Raw genomic sequence first — 12,582 nt, 5'->3', positions numbered from 1 at the left:
CGGATTTTAGTTTGACCGAAATCCGAAGTTCGGATTCAATCCGGATTTTAAGAAAGGAATATGTGGCATAAAGGCAAAGTGAAACAAACAATCAAATTAAGTTGTTTTTATTAAAAATAAAAAAACAGAATGCGTACACTGCTACGCCAATAACAAAATCTTTAAAAAACAATAAAAACTAAATACATACGTACACTCCCAAGTAACAAAAGGTTCTATAACTAAGGCATTTTATCACCAAACAGTGATATAGTAGGCCTATAATGGTAACCATTGTGACTGCTTGTACTATAAAGGTTTTTAACAAAGCGTTTTGTTTCTATAAGATTAAAGACCTTTTAAGTACTATAATTTAGCTCTTAGAACGCTTATAGGATCATACAAAAGAATCTTTAAAGTGCTGCACTGTAATAGACATGCAAAAAGCGATTATGGTACTATTTAACGACTTTACGGATGCTTTTATGTACCTATTTTGCACTAATAATGCGTCAAAGTAACTTTTATAGTACTAGTATTGTAGCAGTATCGTAAACACCATTAGAGGATCAATCTGCACTATAAAAGGACATTGCACGACCATTACGTAACGTTTTAGCTTTTTAAAAGCTCTCTTAACATCGCTATAAGGCTAGAAGAGTTCTCTAAAAGTTATGAAAGTTTTTCTATAGTGCTATATAGTACCATAAAAGTTACCTGGTACGTTGCTAAATAACTTAAATCGTAACTTAAAAAATGGCTGCTGTTTTCTGCCATAATAGCACATTAGCGGCACGGCTGGAGCCTATGTGTACTATAGCAGCCACAGTTGGAACAAGTCCTTATTTTATTAATTTTAATTTAATTAAAACATGAAAATTATGAGAGCGCATTGTCAAATTTGAAATCAGCATAATGATACTATCGATACAATTATTTTCGCATGTACAATGTACCGGCATAGTAACGGTCCACAAAAATGCTTTTTAGTACATCCTTTTTATTACCTAAATACAAATGTCACTATAAGAAACAATGGCGAATGAACTTATTTAATATTTTAGGCACCCACGACGCAAGTATGATAAAAAAGATCACTGGAATCGTTTACGGTGCAAAATAGCACTATAAACATGTTTCATTGGTTACTTTTATAATTCCAAATTGCGACATAAACGTTGCAGACAGCACTATTTTAGTACTAAAGAGCGTTTCTCGTCACTTTTACATTTCAACCATAGAGCTGATTTATCACCGTGAGAGCCTTTATGTAATGTTTATAGAATAAATCAGTGATAAAACTAGGGCCTATCTGGGGTTTTGTAAACGTTTACAACACCATTTTCAATGAACCACGCCATGAATGTACAAGAAGGGCTACAGTACGGGAGGAATGGCGACGGATTGTGAAGCTTGCCACCGGCCCTGACATGACGACCACGACCACTCTGACAAGAGTGTGACGACAAAGAAGAAGACAACACCATTATAGTGCTAATCATGAACACTAATTAGCACGCTCCAAAACGTTCCCAGGACTTTTATAGTACCAAATTTTGTTACTTGGGCTGCTACGCCAGTAAAAAAAGCGGACGCGGGGCAAACATACAGGTGCGAGCGAGTGCGCGACGCGCAATGCCCGGCTGGCAATAGCTCTCCCGCGTTACCGCTTCATGTGCACCACTTTTTATTTCGCATTAGCATTAATTTTGAGCAAATTAGTACTGGTGGGAAAAAAACCGAAAAACCGGTTTTTTCTTTTCAAAATCCGAATTTTAAAACGGATTTTCAAACGCTCCGAAATCCGGATTTTTGAACTTCGAATAATCCGGATTGCAATCACTACCGGCGCGCCGCCGCCGCCGACAAAATTTACGCGCCGCCGCCGCCGACGCTGCGCTATCGGCGTGGCATCGGCGTGACCTTGTTAGATACTACTACTTTCAGAATCATATAATATATATTTTATCTAGTTTAGATCTTTAACGGCGCCAGTCTGAATAGCTTATAGACATTCAAAAGGTATTTTAGGACCATATAATTCTAAAATATCGATGGTAAATTCAAACTATATGTTAGAAGCAAACTAGATTGTAACGCCATTGTATGGAACCCTCATGAAGACAAATATGTCCTAACAGTCGAAAAAGTACAAAAATCCTTCGCGAGATACTTGTTTAAGAAAATGTATTTTTACTATCCGTATTTGTATCCAACCCCGTACGTATTGGGTATGGTGGGATACCAGACACTCGAAGCTCGAAGAAATGTAGCCTTGGTACGATTCTTGATTCGTTTACTACGAGGCCAGACAAATAACAGCTACCTCTTAGCGCAGGTATCTCTCAACGTTCCACCTGTTTCAAGGCACAATCTCCGTCCTCGTAAACTACCCTTACTCAACCTCCCAAACACCAGTACCAAGTCGAATTCCCACTCACCTCTCTACCGAGCTCTAAAGCTTATTAACGCCATATTGGCCCAAGACGATTCATTGGACTTATTTTCGACTCCTGAACCGAGATTCTTAGCCACAGCCGGGCGCTACCTCGAGGCTATAGTCGCCCCGAGCACCATTAGTACTGATTAGATAATAATATTATTTAAGTTATGACATACTGTTTTTTTTTTTTCGTTAATAATTTATTAATTATTATAGTTATGTATAATTCAATTTAATGCTTATATTCCTATGTGTCATGTTTGGTGTATACTGTAAGTGACATTATAATAAATAATAAATAAATAATAAATAATAATAATAATAAAAACTTTTCTGTTTGGTAACCGCGCTACTAGTGTTAGAGCAACGAAATGACTAATTTTGCCAGCTGGCTAGCTCATCCGTCATTCACCGCGAATTCAATTATTGCAAGCATGGTTTAAATGTCTTAAAAAGGTGTAAAAGGGGGTTAATTTCAGATATTAAGCGTTTTCACGCCCAAAGGTCCGGCCGTTGGCTTTGCACGGAAGGCATCGGAAACGGAATCAGGTCTCATTTTAAGCTTGGCCATTGTTCAAATTTCAAGCTTTGCTCTCTCGCAGACCAATCTTTGGCCTCGCATCGCTCGCATAGAAGTAAGCCGCTATCTGAACCTCCAAGTTTTCGGCCCTGTTTGGAGCGTAACTTTTGGCCTCGCCTTTAAAATGCTTGGTTCTTCTCCAATCTTAGCTCCACTGCAGCACGGCCTTTGGCCTCCCACGAATGCAGCTACAGGAGAGCCCCAGAGGTCTTTAACACTGTGGCCACGGTCTTTATCGGCCTTCGGTCTTGCTTACACTGGACCAATTCCAAGCTCTGCCCTCTTGCAGCTTGGCCTTCGTCCTCGCACAGAAGCGCGCCGTAATCGGCACTCCGCGCATTCGGCCGTCAGCCAAGCTCACACTTGGCGTTCGATTCTAAGCTGTATGCTTACCTGCAGCTCAGCCTCTGGCCTCGGATGGGAAGGCGTCCGAATCTGGTCTTCGGTGTTAGGTGGAGCTCGGCCTTGGGCCTCACTTTTTGACATAAACCGGTTTGTTGGGTCGATATTGGTTAATAACGGAGCTTGATTTTCCTCACTTCGGCTCTTTGGACAGTCGACCAGATGTTTCCTGATACAGTCAATCCGCTACTTTTTACTTAGGGGTCATCCATTTATTACATCACACGTTTAGGGGGAGGGAGGGGGTCAAGAAAATGTGACATGTGTGACAAGGGGGAGGAGGAGTCACAAACTTTGTGACGTCACTTTAACTTCATCAGTAATCGAAAATTAATTTAAATTATTTTATACGCTAATATACATTTAAATAACAAGATTTTGAAACGAGAATCGTTTTTATTCGTTTAATTTTATTTCTTAATCAGTTTGGGTTATAAAATTACTAATATTTCTTTTGTCAAAAATATTTTGATAAAATATTAAATAAATATTTGCCGATTTCGTTGAAGAAATGTGACGTCACACCAGGGGGGAGGGGCTTGCCAAATGACAGGGGTAAAAAAAACCTAGAAATTCGTGTGACGTAATTAATGGATGACCCCTTAGCACAATAGATAAGGGCCTCGCAAAGATCTTCCGGCCAGGGCCTCGCCAAGATTAAGACCGCCTCTGATGCCGCTCGATACCGTTTATACTATATAAAACTTTTTTCGTACCTTTATTCAATAAATTTTGCTTGCAATTCAAAAATGCACTTATTTTATAACTTTCTTACAGTAAAAACGTGTAAATTCGGTAAAATTTTGCTTTTAATTATTTTTTCATTAATCAAAGGTGTTTCAAGGCCACGCCGCTGATTCGCCGCCGCCGCCGACCGATTTTGACCGGCGCGCCGCCGCCGGCTAAATGCCTATCGGCGCTCATATCTACTTCGTAGTTGCAGACAGATGGCGTTATAATTCACTTTCTATGGTCATATAATTATATTCTAAAAATTGGTCATTATTCGTTAAAATGTAAAATTAATTAGTTTGGTAGTTTTAAATTCTTCTAAATTTCATTATGTCAATCGATGTTTCATTGTCCGGGTCGGCTGCAGTGCAGAGATGTCGTTTTTAGTTGTGGGTAGATCTTGTATAATTTTAATTAGGGCCGATGATGGAGTTTTTCGAAATTATTCTTTGTTTTCTTGTTGTCTCCACTGGTTTTTCACTTAATACACTAGCACTGAGTTTTTATTTGTGTCCGCGTTGTGGTGCTGGTAAAGTTCGTTTTACGCCGGTAAACTTATCCGTAATGTTCGTGTTTAAAATTTTGTCCGTTAGTCTTTGTCTTCCTTGTTTTTGTCCGTATCACCTTTAATTAACACACTAGCACTGAAATTTTTGTTCGTGTCCGTCACTTATTTCCTCCTCGATCAAATAGTCGTATGTTTGAGCACTTTTTACACGTACGTTTGTACGGTAGAAAGAAGAGAAATCTAACTAATCTATACCTTTAAAATTATATTTAATGTTACGTAATTGCTTTTTCGCACCGCGCCCGGCTGTGTTCAGCGTTGAATAAAAAGTATAAATAATGGAGATACAGTTCTGCAAGTATGGAATGTTTGATTGGAAATATCCTCCTCTTTTATAATATTAATTTTGGTTTCTTAAATATTAATACTTTTTGAGATATTGGGGAAATAAAAGATATCTACTTTTTTCCCCCTTTTTTTGTTTATAACTTTTTATATTTTTGTGTGCTAATACACACTTCAAATACATTTTTCTAGGTATCATGACGAATCTAATGAGGTATCACATGTATTTTTAGGAGTATTATCTCTATTTTTCACCGTTTTCAGGTTCTCGAACAGACTAATTCCTCTGAGTTAGACTTTGCATTATTATTAAAATGTCGTATGTATTTCTTTTAATATAAAGAATTCCTAGAAGTGGAGATGAACTACTTTAGTTATGAAATTATGGCTAACACACTAATTTAAATTAAAAACGAAATCGCCGCAACACCCTCACGTGTGCAAACACATTTGGGCAAAAAAAGACTCATAATGGAAAGAGTCATCTTTATTTGGTAAAATTATTATGCTAAATATAAACACAGTTACCTAAACATAACTGTACATATGCTTTTTTTGTATTTTTTAGAGCACGTTGAGCAATGGATAAATTATGTAAGCCAAGCTTACTACGCGATTATAAGACGTCATAAGACGGTTAATCAAGTTAATGTTATGGCTGTATAGGTAAACTTGCGTGAGAAATGGATGTTTGCTTCAAATAGGTAGACTTTTAGCTTAAACGCTTTTCCAAAGCCCATGCCGCACGAGCGCCAGCTGAGTTTCTTTGAAAGGCTTCTGAAGCGCAGATATCGTTTGAGGACTTCTCGGATTAAAATGCATCTCTAGAGGTTCTAGTATGTTTGAGGCTTAGATAGAAAATTTCCTTGGATGTATTCCGACAAATAATTGGAAATAGTAAAAATTTAAAAGTGTTATGTATATCGTAAGTATGTATCATACGTCTGTTGACAAAGCCTATTATATTAAGGATATCAACAACGGGTGTGCGTTGTGTCTAACTTGACTTTCCACCATCTTCTTCTTCTTGGCGGTTTTTGCCTCAGAGGCCATCGATTTTGTTAGTAATGGGACACGGTCACTCAAATCTGGCAAAGTTTGGTGCAAAATCGATGAAATAAAAATATTTTGATGTACCTAGGAATCCGGATTTAGCATTAGAAAATGGGTAAAAAATCTACCTACTAAAATACCTACATAAAAAATTCATCGTCCTCAGCGTTAACCTGCCTACCAACATTATACCTACGAGATTAAAAAAAGTGTAGAAATTTACTCAGAGACTGACCCGCTTTCAGTGCTCTTAGCTTTTATTTTGTGATCGTAGCCAACTAACAAAACCTTTGGGAGCGACTGAAGAAAGTATGTCAACTACTGCCATAATGAAGTTCCAAGGCTCAGACGCACCTAATCGAATTGGCTGGGACATAATGGGGTGATATGAAAGTTATAGCCATATCAATATACATATACTCGTATAATACAGTACCTTTTTGTACCTAAATAGGTATATATGTGTATTTATGGACATAGCAACAAGCCCAAATAAAGCTCCACAAGTCCACATGCAGACAAAGATACTATGGGAGTTTGATTGTACAGTCGAAGTCAAAAATATATATAAATATATACACCTTTGCACCTTACTCTTTTGTTAAGGCGAAAAATGTAAACATATCTTTGATGTCGACTGTACTACGCGGACCTTGAAGTCGAAGTCGCAAGTAAAACTACTTTTAGAGGGACTGACAGCGATAAACAGATATGGTGTATAAAATTATCTAACGAAATGCACAGATACCTACTTCATTAGAAATGACATGAAATATTCGTTGGATCTGTCATGTCGTTTCATTTTTACTTTTCGTAGATATCTACATGATGGCTTCGGCCCCGGAGCAGAGGTAGTTACGAAAACAGTGGGTTGGTTGGTTATTGTGGGTTTATCGACATATAACCTAAACATTTCAATAAAAAAATATGACAATCAGCGCTTACTTATATCCTCGTACCTAACTAGAAAACACTTTATTTAAAACGTTAAACAAATAAGAATGGTTCAAAACAAACATTATGCTATGATACAGTGTTATAACGCAACTAAGAAGCTCTGTTGCTTTCGTATGCACTGATCACTAGAGAAATTTCCTTACAGATAATTCAATTATCATAATTTAGTCAAAACGTAGTTAACACCGCGCACCGTAACGCGGAATGATGTTCGGAAGCTAAGCAATTATTCCGCACATACACGCTTTCTGACGCGCGTATATCTCTTCAGACTCTGTCAGGTACAGTCACCTGCAATAATATGTTACTCTTTGAAGGCCGCAAAAATATCTGACAGGATCTCATAAGAGCGTGTCACATAATTTTGCGGCCTTCAAAGAGTAACATATTATTGCAGGTGACTGTACACAATATTAAGAGTGACATAACGACGCACTGGGACTAAGTGAATAAAGTTGTATTATTAACTTTTTTGGTCATCGTTTGAATAATAAATTAACAATTATTGCTATCGGTAGGCTTAGCACTCGTTATCTCTCGAGAGGTAAACTAGGTATTACTATTAGGTAGGGGTAGTCTATTTCGCGAGCGAGATAACTGTCGCGGCGCACCTGGGCTAAATCCACTAAGATATATTTAATAGAAACCACAATATTATGTTTTCTTTTTGAATTATCATCGCGTCTACAGACAGATGTAGTGCACAATTGTTTTTCATCGTATTTCCTCGGAAACGTTCGCATTTGCCATGCTACTTCGGTCAACCTCAGAAGGTACTTTTGTACCGAGACTGACTGCGTTTCCGTGAAAATACGATGGAAAACAATCATTTCCTACATCTGCACGTATGTTTACGTCGCAAATGTCACCCTGTAGCGTGTCGGATAATGCAAAACGGTTCTTATTTTTACTCCATACGTCTCCCAAGTTAGCGTTTTTCCGCTGCCAAACTTACTTGACAAAGTTTTAGGCACCTTGAATAATTTAGAGCCTACGTGTTTTTGTGGAATTACCCATGTGTGATTTAGAAAAGTTTGTCATCGTATTAAACTTGTGCCATTGCGGGAGTATCCTATCGGTCGGTAAAGTAGGTTTTCTATCTATACCTACATAAGCACTGTTTTGAAGGTTGTATTAGAAGTTCGAAAGTTCGAGGTTATCTTGAAAACTAGAAAATTTGGCGGACTTTTTGGATCATACCGTTATCAGGCCGCTTTGTGTATATGATAAATTTAAATTAAAACGACCGACGAAATATAATTATACACTGAGGAAGCTACCATTATATAGGTACCAAGTAAATTACCACAATATGTAATTTCAGTAATTCAAGTACAAATTAGTGTATTTGTCTTAATTTAAACATACATAAGCATAATCGCTAATGTATGTAGTTACACATTAGTAACTAACTAACAAGTTATGATTATGTTAAGTCGTGAGCGAAACTGAATTAAATTTGGTCGGAAACTGTCATGATATCAATGGCACATTCGGGAACTTTATGATACTTTAATCCTGTTTAGGAAAGCGTCAAATATGAGTTCTAATAATATTGCAAATTGTACCATTTATTAAGCATTCAGCTTACCGAAAGTGCCTATTAAAATAGCACGATAGGTACGGTTAATATGTATTCATCATCATCATCATTCAGCCTATATAGTCCCACTGCTGGGCACAGGCCTCCTCTCACTCGCAAGAGGGCTTGGGCTATAGTCCCCACGCTGGCCCAATGCGGATTGGGCCAGCGTGGCAATATGTATTGTATGATTGTATTTTTTTACGAATAAATCATAATTCTTATCATGTATAACAATTGTTTCCCCTATTTTTTGGTGAATGTTTATATACATAAACATTTTTATTTGTATTAAAGTATTCATTTTTATACAAGCTTTTGCCTGCTTTTCATTTACTTGAACATTCATCTACCTACTAATCGAGATTATTCTAATACGGATCAGACCACTTTGAAGTAATGTCATGTCATGATTAATTATAGTCTCGTGAAAAAATTAAAAATAAACGTGTCGTAAAAATAATGAAGTTATTGTAAGAGTTTGATTTGTTCGTTGGCTTAATACCTTGATAACTTTACCCTTGTCTATTCCTAGCTACAAAACAAACATAATGCCCCAGCCGCTATTATAAATCTAACTAGGAATTGATTTTTTTTGAGACATACATGAATAAAGTATAGTCTTATTTACTCGTAAAGCATGTTAATTATAAGATGTAATAATGTTTTGAAAAGATGTGTCCCGCCGAGTTTGTTGCCGGTCCCATATTGGGATACCCTCCTCCAATTGAGGGGGGATTTAAATCTTCTCGAGGCAGAGGTGTACGGTTGGAGCCGGTATAGCTTTATTTGACGTTCATAAGCGCATTGTAATATGCCTACTTGAATAAACTATTTTTTATCTTTATCTATTTTTAAAGGAATATTAATTTAATGTTAAAATGCATGCGTAATAAAGTATAAGTAAGTTATAAATTAATATTCGGTGAAATGGAATCTCTAAACAAATGAGATTGCACTGAAAATCTTCAACAGAATAAAATTAACAAAAATGCAAGAATCCGCATCACAGACGCGTTATAAGACTTATAAGCTACAACACACTATGGGAGCTCGCGGAGCGCAATCTTAAAAACGTCTTATTAAAAAGCGTTCCCGCAGAAGCACTCCGCTTTAGCGGGTAAAAATTGCAAAGCCGCCTACGTGAGGACTTTTTCTTTGTCGCAAAACGTATATAAATTTTACTGAGGCTAATAAATATGTCTGTTAAGTGATAAGGTCGTTTAGTATGGAAATCACGGCGACGACTGACGGATTCTTCGCCTCAACATTGCGAGGGAAGAGAGGGGTGTGAATTGAACGAGTATAACACAGGGCGGTTTTTTTATTGTTGTAAGTTCGTGTGTTCTGAAATTATCAGAAATTTTACGTTATTCTAGAATAAAATAATATCCCTCCAAGTTTTTGTTTTGAGTGCGGCAGCATTCTGCAGGACTCGTTCCTGTCTTTCAAAACAGTCATGTCGCAAAGATGCTCTTCAGGTAAGTTTCAAGTATCAAGGTCTGGATCTGAATCAAGCTTTAAGGAGTTCCCTCAATTCCTCATAAAGAAAAACAAATTGCCGAACGTGAAATACACATCGTTGAAGATGAAAAGTTCCGCTCTGGTCGCTTCATCAGCAGTATCACTTCACCAAATGGCATTTTTAATGTGAATGATGGATTTGTTGATAAATATAAACAAAAACTGCTATATGTGTGCCTATAAGATTTGAGGAGTTATTTCAATTCCTCATCATTACAACTATATTTGGCAAAAATAGGATCAACCTTTAAACTAAGTATACCGGGTGTGGCCTGTAGCACGAGCAAATAATTAAAACATAGATTGTACTCCTCAAACGGTGACACTTTTGTTCAACAACTTTTAAAAATTATGAAGTATTTAGACTCCCTATTTTTCATACAAAATAAATATTATCTTCAATGGACGCCATCGCCACGCCATATCATTGTGATTGACGTTGCTTGTCACGCATTAAACATAACAAAATTCGCAATACATTGCGTCTTAGAATAAACTTAAAAGTGTATTAAAAATCAAACCCCAAGTTATTTTTTAAAGTCGCTGAACAAATATTGGTCAGTATGAGGAGTACAGCATACTGTTTAATTTTTTGCTCATATTACAGGTCACACCCGGTATACCTACTTTTGAAAAAAAAAAATATCCTAACAAATCAGTTTACACATGACGAAGCTGAGGTAGCAAACGTACAATAAAAAAACAACGGGTTGCACTCCGGGAGTGCCGGCAGAAGTGAAAACTCAACGATATTGTAACTCAAAATATTAATAACATATAGTGCAAAATGTCTGCAGCACTATGTGTAATTGATGTTAACGCCATCTAGCGTTGTATCGTCGCATTACTTGAAACCCCTAAGCACTTCACTGTAATTACTACTGGTACAGTTAGGTATATTAATACCAGTTTGAGGGAATCTAACTAGATGGCATTTAAATAAAAAAAAAACAATGACATTGTCCGTCACACATCACGCAAGCGCACTGCGCCGCCTAAATGAAACAGCAGGCTCAGGCATACATTTTCGCCGCGCGGTAGAAAGAGAGGAGAGACGCCTTACGCGTTACGCCTTACGCTGTCTCGAGTTTATCATTTTTTCCCCACCTCAAAAAGTGCACAGCACCGCTAAAGAAGTTTTCACTTCAAAAAACAAAAAAGGTCGAACTAATAACCTCCACGTTTTTTTGAAGGTGGTTGGAAAACGTCCAATTTCCACATCTTACTGTTTTAGTCCGGTAGTTGGGGTCCGATAGTCCGTGAGTTACCTATCTAAGAAACGGTTTTAACTAAAACAATTGTCGTCTAAATATTCTAATGTAATTAAGTATGTAAGTAACCCAAAACTCTCGGTTTAGATAACGTGCGCTTTACGGCTACTACCACAGCCAACCAGTGCCCCCTCAAATTATACTGAATATTGCTGTTAAATTGCAATCTTCGCGGTAAACGGCTATTGCTTGAAAGCAGGTTGCGGCCGCTTAGTGTTTGCATTTGTAGCTTGAGCGTCTCTCCGTCAACAACAGACCGTAGATTTATTTTGAATTTTAAAATATGTAGTACATTTTATTGCAAGTGTATACGAATTCAGAGATGTCATTTATAAGGCGTATACCTATGTAGGTGAATATGGTACGGTAATAATATATGTACTTTAATCGTGTAATAATGTTTTTGTACGTGATAATGATAAATGTCGGATAGCGAAATAAAAAATAGATGAACATACAAACTACTTGGTGTCAAACGATCGCGCTTTTCATCTTCTGTCAACGTGGAAGTAAGGTTGCAACATGTATGTAAGTTGGTCAATCACGCGTGACACTAAAGACGATAAAGGCGCAATTCAGATTTACCAACTTGTTACGGTTTAGGTAGATCTTATCTCAACGCGAGAACGCCATTCTGGCCATTCCTCCCATTTGTCAGGTGGTATACCGCAAGCAGTTAGGTGGCGCTTATATAAGCACGTCCTTGTAACCCTCCTATAATTATACCAAAGACATATGTGACTTCGTATAAGATGAATAAAGTCTAAGGAAAAAACGTGCCTCGGAAATCAAGAAAAAGTCATTCTCGGATAGATGGCGCACACACCTTTGGCCTATGCTCGGCTAGATGGCGTGACGACACCGTTTCATATTTAACAATTTTAACACATAGATATCAGTGAATGAACAAGGGTCAAAATGATATAAAAATAATAAAATCATTTATCCATATATAAACATTTTTTTGATAATTTTATACGTTTTCATTTTGAGTTTTAGTTGTGTGTCGATAGATGTCAGTAAATTTACTGTGACTACAAAATTTACTATGACAGGACCCCTCTGTACTATCTATTCTCTTTGATTATACTAACAATAAGTCTGGTCAACTTTACTGCCCCACCTGCGATAGAGTTTTTAAAAGTAAGTTCGGCTTTGCCAGCCATATCAGAGCTCACGCTCGTAATTAGCTAGGGTCGCCGTTGC

This window comes from Cydia splendana, chromosome Z, assembly GCF_910591565.1.
Source record: "Cydia splendana chromosome Z, ilCydSple1.2, whole genome shotgun sequence".
In the NCBI taxonomy this organism is placed as follows: domain Eukaryota; kingdom Metazoa; phylum Arthropoda; class Insecta; order Lepidoptera; family Tortricidae; genus Cydia; species Cydia splendana.
Note: the sequence above shows the minus strand (reverse complement) of the source record.